General features: G+C 37.5%; 1 long non-coding RNA gene across 1 annotated transcript in view; it reads right to left on the reverse strand.

The window, feature by feature from the left end:
* Window positions 1-6,735: 6,735 nt before the first annotated feature.
* Window positions 6,736-8,776, reverse strand: part of LOC144244738 (uncharacterized) — a 134,072-nt gene continuing 132,031 nt past the window's right edge. Inside the window, exon 6 of the long non-coding RNA XR_013339045.1 lies at window positions 6,736-6,763. This is a non-coding gene — a long non-coding RNA (uncharacterized LOC144244738). The remainder of the gene's footprint in view (window positions 6,764-8,776) is intronic.

Genomic DNA, 8,776 nt, shown 5'->3' on the forward strand with positions numbered 1-8,776 from the left:
AACTACAGAAAACTTATGAAGAAAATTGAAGAAGACACATAGAAATGGAAAAACATTACATACTTATGGATTGGAAAAACAAATTTTGTTAAAATGTCAATAATTTCTGAAGCAATCTACACATTCAATCCAATCCCAATCAAAATTACAACAGCATTCTTAATGCTAGAACAAACAATCCTAAAATTTGTATGAAACCACAAAAGGCTTCAAATAGCCAAGGTAATGTTGAAAAAGAAAACCAAACTAGGAGGTATCACCATCCCAGACTTTAGCCTCTACCACAAAGCTGTAATCATAAAGACAGTATGGTACTGACACAAAAACAGACACATAGACCAATGGAATAGAATAGAGAACCCCGAATTGTACTCACAAGTGTATGGCCAAGTAATCTTTGACAAAGCAGAAAAGAATATCGAATGGAAAAATGACAGTCCCTTTAGGAGATGGTGCTGGGAGAAATGTACAGCGACATGCAGAAGAATGTAACTAGACCACTTTTTTACACCATGCACAAAAATGAACTCAATAAAAACAAAAGGCATGAAGAGCCTCAATGTTAGACAGGAAACCATCAAAACCCCAGGAAAGAAAACTGGAAACAACCTCTTTGACCTCAAACACAGCATCTTTTTACTCAACGTGTATCTGAAGGCAAGGGGATTAAAAGCAAAAATGAACTATTGGGACATCATCAAGATAATCAGCTTCTGCAAAATAATAACTTCAACAAAACTAAAAGTTCACTGACAGAATGGGAATAGATGTTTGCAAATCACACATCAGGTAAAGGGTTAGTATCCACAATCTATAAAGGACTCACCAAACTCCACACCTAAAAACAATAATCCATTGAAGAAATGGACAGAAGACAGAAATAGACACTTTTCCAAAGAAGACATCCAGGCGGCCAACAGACACATGAAAAGATGCTCAACATCACTTATCATCAGGGAAATACAAATCAAAGTCACACTGAGATATCACCTCACACCAGTCAGAGCAGCTAAAATGAACAATTCAGGAGACTATAGATGCTGGCGAGGGCGTGGAGAAACGGGAACGCTCTTTCACTGTTGGTAGGAATGCAAACTAGTGCAAGCGCTCTGGAAAACATTGCGGAATTTTATTAAAAAATTAAAAATAGAACTACAATACAACACAGAAAAGCACTACTAGGAATTTATTTAAAGGATACAGGAGTGTTGATACATAGGGGCACATGTATCCCAATGTTTATAGCAGTGCTTTCAACAATAGCCAAATTACAGAAAGGGCCAATATGTCCATCAAGTGATGAACATATAAAGAAGATGTGGTTTATATATACAATGGGATACTACTTGGCAGTGAGAAAGAATGAAACCTGGCCATTTGCAGCAACATGGATGGGACTGGAGGGTATTATGCTAAGTGAAATAAGTCAGTCAGAGAAAGACAGATATCATATGTTTTCATTCATATGTGGGATCTTGAGAAACTTAACAGAACACCATGGGGAAAGCAAAGAGGAAAAGTAGTTTCAAACAAAGAGGGAGGAAAACCCATAAGGGACTTTTAAATACAGAGAACAAACTGAAGGTTTATGGGTGGTGGGGGAGAGGGGAAAATGCTTGATGGGTATTTGGATGAAACAATGCGAATGTTGTATGTAAGTGATGAATAACGGAAATCTACCCCTGAAACCAAGAGCACACTGTATACACTCTATGTTAGTTAACTTGACAATACATTATATTTTAAAAGGTAATCATATGTTTCAAGTATAGCTTAATATCATGCTGGATATAAACAAGCACATTTAGTTCTTGCTGATTTTTTTATTTCAATAATGTATAAAGTATATAAATTTAATAATGTAGAAAAAAGAGAAATACTATGAAAAACTATATGCCAATAAATTAGCCTACATAGAATGTATGAATAAATTTCCAGAAACATAAACTATCAAAACTGAAACAAGAAGAGATAGAAAATTTGAACAGACCAATAACCAGCCAAGAAATTGAGTCAGTAATAATAATTTTTTTTAAATTACTCAAAAACAAAAGTGCAGGACTAGATGGCTTTCTATGAAGCATTAAAGAAGATTTAATACCTATTCTTCTCAAACTATTAAAAAAATAAACAGAAAGAAAGGAAAACTTCAAAATACATTCTATGAGGACAGCATTACCCTGATATCAAAAGTAAATAAAGACACCATAAAAAGAGAGAGAGACAGAGACAGAGACAGAAAGACAGACTCACAGAAAGAGAGAGAGAGAGAGGAAAACTTGAGGCCAATATCCCTGATGAACATAGAAGCAAAAACTCTCAGAAAATATTAACAAAACTGAATTCAACAATACATTTAAAAAATTGCTTACCACAATAGGTGAGATTTCTTCCTGTGCTGCAAGGATGGTTCAATGTTTGCAAATCAATCAATATGATACATCACATCAATAAAAAAAAAAGGATAATAGGATCCTCTCAATAGATACAGAAAAAGCATTTGACAAAGTGCAATATTCATTCATGATAAAAACTTTCAACAAAATAGGTTTAGAGGGAAAATACTTCAACATAATAAAAGCCATCTATTAAAAAACTACAGCTAACATTATCCTTAATGGGGAAAAAACTGAAAACTTTCCCCAAAAGGTCAGGAATAAGACAAGGATGTCCACTCTCACCACTTTTATTCAACATAGTACTGGAAGTCCTAACCACAGCAATCAGACAAGATACTAAATAAAAGTCATCCAAATTGGTAAGAAAGAAGTAAAACTTTCACTCTTTGTACATGACATGATACTGTTTATGGAAAACCTGAATGACTCCATGAAAAAAACTGATAGCTGGCAAACCAATTCAAGAAATCAAAGCATACAAAATCAATGTGCAGAAATCTTTTGTATTTCTATACACTGATGATGAAGCATGAGAAAGAAATTATGAAAACAATTCCATTTACAATTGCATCCAAAATAATAGGATACCCAGGAATAAACTTAATGAAAGAGGTGAAAGACCTGTACTCTGAAAACTATAGGATACTGATTAAAGAAATTTAAGACAACACAAAAAAAATGGGAAGACTTTCCATGTTCATGAATTGGAAAAGCAAATATTGTTAAAATGTCTATACTACCTATAGCAATCTATACATTCATTGCAATCCATATCCAAATACCAACAACATTTTTCTCAGAACTAGAACAAACTATCCTAAAGTTTGTGTGGAACCACGATAGACCATGAATAGCACAAAATAATCTTAAAAAAGAAAAGAAAAGCTGGAGGCATCACATTCCAGAACTCAAATTATATAACAAAGCCTGTTGCAATCAAAACAGTATGACGCTGGCACAAAAGTAGACACATCAATCAACAGAACATAATAGAAGAGTGAACTAACATTGTGGGTTAGTAGGAGGACCCTAGGCTTGTCTTGTCCCCCTAATACAGCTTGATAAATATTGAATCATTTTGAATATCCAAGACATCAATCTGAAGACTGACAGAACAAACTGCACATTGAGAGGGAAAGAAGAGGCCACAATGTGGAATGTAGGAGGTATGAAATTGTGATTTGGGGGAGAAACATTGTGGGTGCTGCAAAGGAGAGGGAACCTTCATCATGCAGAGAACAAGAGAGCGAGGGGAGAGAGAGAGAGAGAGAGAGAGAGAGAGAGAATTAGCACACAGGGGATCAATCACACAAGGAAAACACTCCCCCAAAGCCATTGACTAGGAAAACAAGAGGGGCTGATTTCTGTGTTTTTACAATGTGTGGAACTGAGAGACAGGAGTTTTAGATGTCCATGCTATGGCTGGTGTTGAGCCCAGCTAGCACTGCAGTGCTCCTGTGGAGAAGGAGGACAGAAGCCTGGAAGCAGAAAGCATCATTTAAGGATCCCCTGGGATGCACTGGGAGAGACAATTACCCCTTCTTGGAGTGTATCTGGGAGAGGTGTCATTGTCTCTCAGGAGACACAACAGCTGGTGGGCACCATTACATTCCCACACCTTAGCATTGGGACAGAGATACCTGCTGAGGATGGCTAACCTGGACACTGGCTTTTTGCTGAACGTTACTGAAAACTTCAAGCTTTTTTGCTTTCGTGCAACTGCCTCTCTGGGATAAACCTTCACCAGCCCCAGCGGTGAGACACTACTCAGATGATGGTGGTGGGAGTCAGTGCCACACCAGGTCTCTAACTTTTGGAATTTTAAAACTCAACCATCCTGAATGAGATTGAACAAACAAACAAACAAACAGTGCACTGATTTGCTGGGAGGTTTGACAGTCCAGACCTAGACAAGGTGAGGGCAGGGATCTGAGGGACCTGAGGGACATATGAGGGGAGATTGTCCACTCTTCTGTGAGGGTTTCCTGGAGAGAAAAAGATGGAAATTCCACCCTCCATTTAGGATGGAGAGGGCTAGTGCCTTTTCTCTCACTCAATCCTCAGAATATACTAACTTCAGTAAGCAGTACAGCTCAAATAGTGGCAGCTTAAATTGCTTATACCAAGCCTCATCCCTTCTCTGTGCCTCAGTTGATCCTTTACTAGGGAAGGTGGCCTTGAGAACTGGAGCAATGGGCCTTTCTTCCAGAAGACCAGCACAAATTACCTCGACACACACCACTTCTACTGACTATAGAGTGCTGCAAAGCTTTCGTGGCAGTGAAAATATGTTCCTTCTATCCCTGCTTTCTTGATGCTTTTTTTTTAATCAAGAAACGATGACTTTTTGTTAAATACTTTTTTCTGCATCTATTGCGAGGATCACTGGCTCTTATCCTTTCTTTTTTTAATATGTTGTATCATGTTGATGGTTTGAAAATATTGAGCCAGCCCTGTAGCCCAGGAATAAATCTCACTTGATCATGGTGAACAATTCTTCTAATGTACTGTTGAATTCAATTTGCTAATGTCTTGTTGAGAATTTTTGCATCCATGTTCATCAGGGATAATGGACTGTAATTCTCCTTTTTAGTGTAGTCTTTGTCTGGTTTTGAAGTCAAGGTAATGCTGGCTTCATTGAATGAATTTGTAAGCTTTCCTTCTATTTTTTGGTACAGTTTGAGAAGAATAAGTGTTAGTTCTTCTTTAAATGCCTGGTAGAACCTTCCCTAGGAATCCATCTGGCCCAGGACTCTTGTTTGTCGGGAAATTTTTAAATTTTTTTTAATGTTTTATTTATTTCTAGGAGAGAGAGAAAGACAGTGTGAGCAGGGGAGGGTCAGAGAGAGAGGGAGTCACAGACTGAAACAGGCTCCAGGCTCTGAGCTGGCAGTTAGCACAGAGCCCGACGTGGGGCTCGAACCCACAAACCGCGAGATCATGACCTAAGCGAAAGTCGGACGTTTAACCAACTAAGCCACCCAGGCGCCCCTAGTCGGGAAATTTTTGATAAGTGATTCAATTTCTTTGCTGGTTATGGGTCTGTTCAAAATTTCCATTTCTTCCTGTTTCAGTTTTGATAGTGCATGAGTTTGTAGGAATTTGTCCATTTCTTCCAGATTGCCCAGTTGATTCTCATATACGTTTTCATAGTATTCTCTTCTAATTGTTTGTTTTTCCGTGGTGTTAGTTGTGATATCTCTTCTTTTTATTCATTATTTTATCTATTTGGGTGGTCTCTCTTTTTTTTTAACATTTAATCTTATTGACCCATTCTGCTTTTTTTGATGTCTGTTTCTGTATCATTTATTTCCCTTCTGATCCTCATTATTTCCTTTCCACTGCTGGCTTTAGGTTTTATTTGCTGCTTCTTTTATAGCTCCTTTAAGTATTAGGTTAAGCTGTATATCTGGGACCTTTCTTGCTTCTTGAGATTGGCTTGGATTGTAATGTACTTAGCTCTTAGGACTGCCTTTGCTGCATCTCAAAGGGTTGAACAGGTTATTTTGTTTGTTTGTTTGTTTTGTTTATGAATAGCTTCTACTTCTTTTTTTCAGCCTGATATTTACCTTTAGGAGTCATTTAGTCCTTTGAAAGTCCTCAACGAACAGTAGGGAAGATAAACTTCAACCCACTGGAGGAATATGAGGGTTTGAAGTAGGAAAGAAAAGGTCTGACATAATGGATCAAGGGATAGAGCAGTAAAGGGTTTGCAGAGCATCATATCAAAGGTTTCAAGGAAACAAGAGGAAAGATCCAAATAAATAATAGTAAGAGGCAGGGTCAGCTGTGATGGGAAAAGAGGGGTTAGTAGCCAGTTCACAAATATTTTTCATCTCCCAAGATGTCATTGATGCCCTAAGTTATTTTTAGTAAAGTTATGTCAACAAAAATGGGAGAAGAGTGAGTTGGCAAGCTTTATAGTCAGCAAGAGTTTTCAGTCTACTGAAAAGCTCTCATATTCTTAACAAATAGTACTTTATAATTATAAATAAAGGAACTTGAGATTTTAACCTAGCTTTTATTTGCCTTCCACTCTATCTCAGCTTTTTTTATTTTTTTTTTTCACAGGTGCTCGTTTTGGGCTATATCAGTTAGTGTTCACCTGGACTTTAATCAAGCTTCTTACAAACTGATTAACCTATCTTCTCTCTGGTAATCTATTCTATCTTCTACAGTATAAACAACATCTTAGGAATCACAATCTGTTATTACCAGCTTTAAGAGACATTTGTTTAGAGCAACAGTTTAAGAATCGGACCCAACAAAGGATCTTCAATCAATGAGGAGTGAAAGCAAAAGTCTTCAAAGATGCAGATTTGGTATCTTGAATGAGGAATTGGAGTTCTGATGTTGAATCTGACCTTAAAGATAAACCAGAGATTATTAATAGTTAAAACAGAAAAAAATACTTTATTCAGAATTATTGCAATATAAGAAAATATATATCATATAGAAAAAAGATCAATTCCAAATACAGCATGGGCAAATTAAATTTTATAGCTAAGAAGCCTGGTGAGGGTGAGTGGATGGAAACTCAGTAGGGGGTAGCATAGGGCTTAAGGAGATTTTGGCTAAATTGAGCTACCTGTTTTCCTTACTGAAGACAACTCACACTTATCAGACATCACCTAGTTTATGGTCAACTATGAGAAACATGATTACATGTAGAGGATGATAAGAAACAAAAGATAAGGGACTCTTGCTACACTTATTTAGCATAGTTCTTGCTGAGGGTTTTTTTTTTTTTGAGAGAGAGAAAGAGAAAGTATGGAATGGGTAGAAAAAAAAAGAGTGAAAATTGGGCTTTCAGCACAGAGCCCAATGTGGAGCTTGATCTCATGGTTCATGAGATGAACTTGAGCTGAAATCAAGAGTTGGACACTTATGTGACTGAGCCATCCAGGTTCCCTGCTGAGGATTTTATAAGAAAGTGCAACAGATGAGCCTAGGAGAAGTTTGAGAAACCTGACTAAAGTTGAGTAAAGCAAAAATCATCATCACTACCAAAAGTAAAACAGAGAACTTCTGTACATAAAGGAAAAGATGTGTAGGTCTGGAATAGAGATGATTGTCTAAGATTTCTCTTGTTTTCATTTCTTTTAATTAAGGTAAATGGAAAACTACAGCAAGCCAATCGAAGAAGGACTAATAATGTCCTGTATACTTCAGAAACAAAAATTTGTACCACCCCAACCAGCTAAAGAACCAAGACTAATTAGGTGCTTACTGAGACAAAAGGAATACCACATTTGCAGTTGAAGGTAGTTATTAATAAGGTGACTTAAAAAGCTGCTGGTTTGGGGTGCCTGGGTGGCTCAGCTGGTTAAGCGTCTGACTTCGGCTCAGGTCATGATCTCACAGTTTGTGGGTTCGAGCCCCATGTTGGGCTCTGTGCTGACAGCTCGCTCAGCGCCTGGAGCCTGTCTTTGGATTCTGTGTCTCCCTCTCTCTCTGACCCTCCCCTGCTCATGCTGTCTCTATCTCTCTCTCAAAAATAAATAAAACATTAAAAATTAAAAAAAAAAAAAGCTGCTGGTTTGAGTGGTTTGAGAATTATTAATTCCCTGTGATAGGTCCAGTCTGGTGTAAAGGTGTTCGTCCACTTTGGTCATATATTGCAAAAGACCCAGTGATTTTAAAGTGTCACTGACAGATATTGACTTCGTTTTGGTCATCTGTAAGTCTTGTGGACTGTCACTGGGCCTACCAGAGGTTGAATGGTTCATTATAGGCTACCAAGTCACTAGGCAATGAAAGTTGATTGTCATTAAGTGGGTGTTATATGATTGACCTACTCATAAAGTTTGGAGTGCACTGAAAAACTGCATCATGAAAAGAAAGTGGTGTAGATGTGATTAGGCCAGAGATGAACTTGAAGGCACAAGTAGTTACATAAAGTGGTCCAAATCTCCATGGCACTTAATATTGCTATATTTTTTTTCTCTCTCCCAGCTTATACTTATCACATAATGGGAATTTGCTTATCTATGATCAGTTGGGAGAATAATACATGATATGGTTTATAGATGGTTGTGCACCACATGTATAACCACCCAAAAGTGGAGAGCTACAAGACTGAAGCCCATCTTTGGGACATTTTGAAGGGCAATGATGAAGAGAAATACTAATGGAAGAAAGTCAGGCTGTGCACTTGATCATTCTTTTTGTTTGGTCAGATGTGTAATTATGTATGCATTCATGAGCTGTGGTTAATGGTACTGCTTAAAATCAGATTTTTTTTCCAGTTGTATTGATATTTTATTTTATTTTTTACAAATAGATTATTGTCAAGTTGGTTTCCATATAGCACCCAGTGCTCATCCCCACAAGTGCCCCCCTCCATGCCCATCTACTCCCTCCCCCCCCCACCCACG

The sequence above is a fragment of the Crocuta crocuta genome, unplaced genomic scaffold, assembly GCF_008692635.1.
Source record: "Crocuta crocuta isolate KB4526 unplaced genomic scaffold, BGI_CrCroc_1.0 scaffold208, whole genome shotgun sequence".
Taxonomy (NCBI): domain Eukaryota; kingdom Metazoa; phylum Chordata; class Mammalia; order Carnivora; family Hyaenidae; genus Crocuta; species Crocuta crocuta.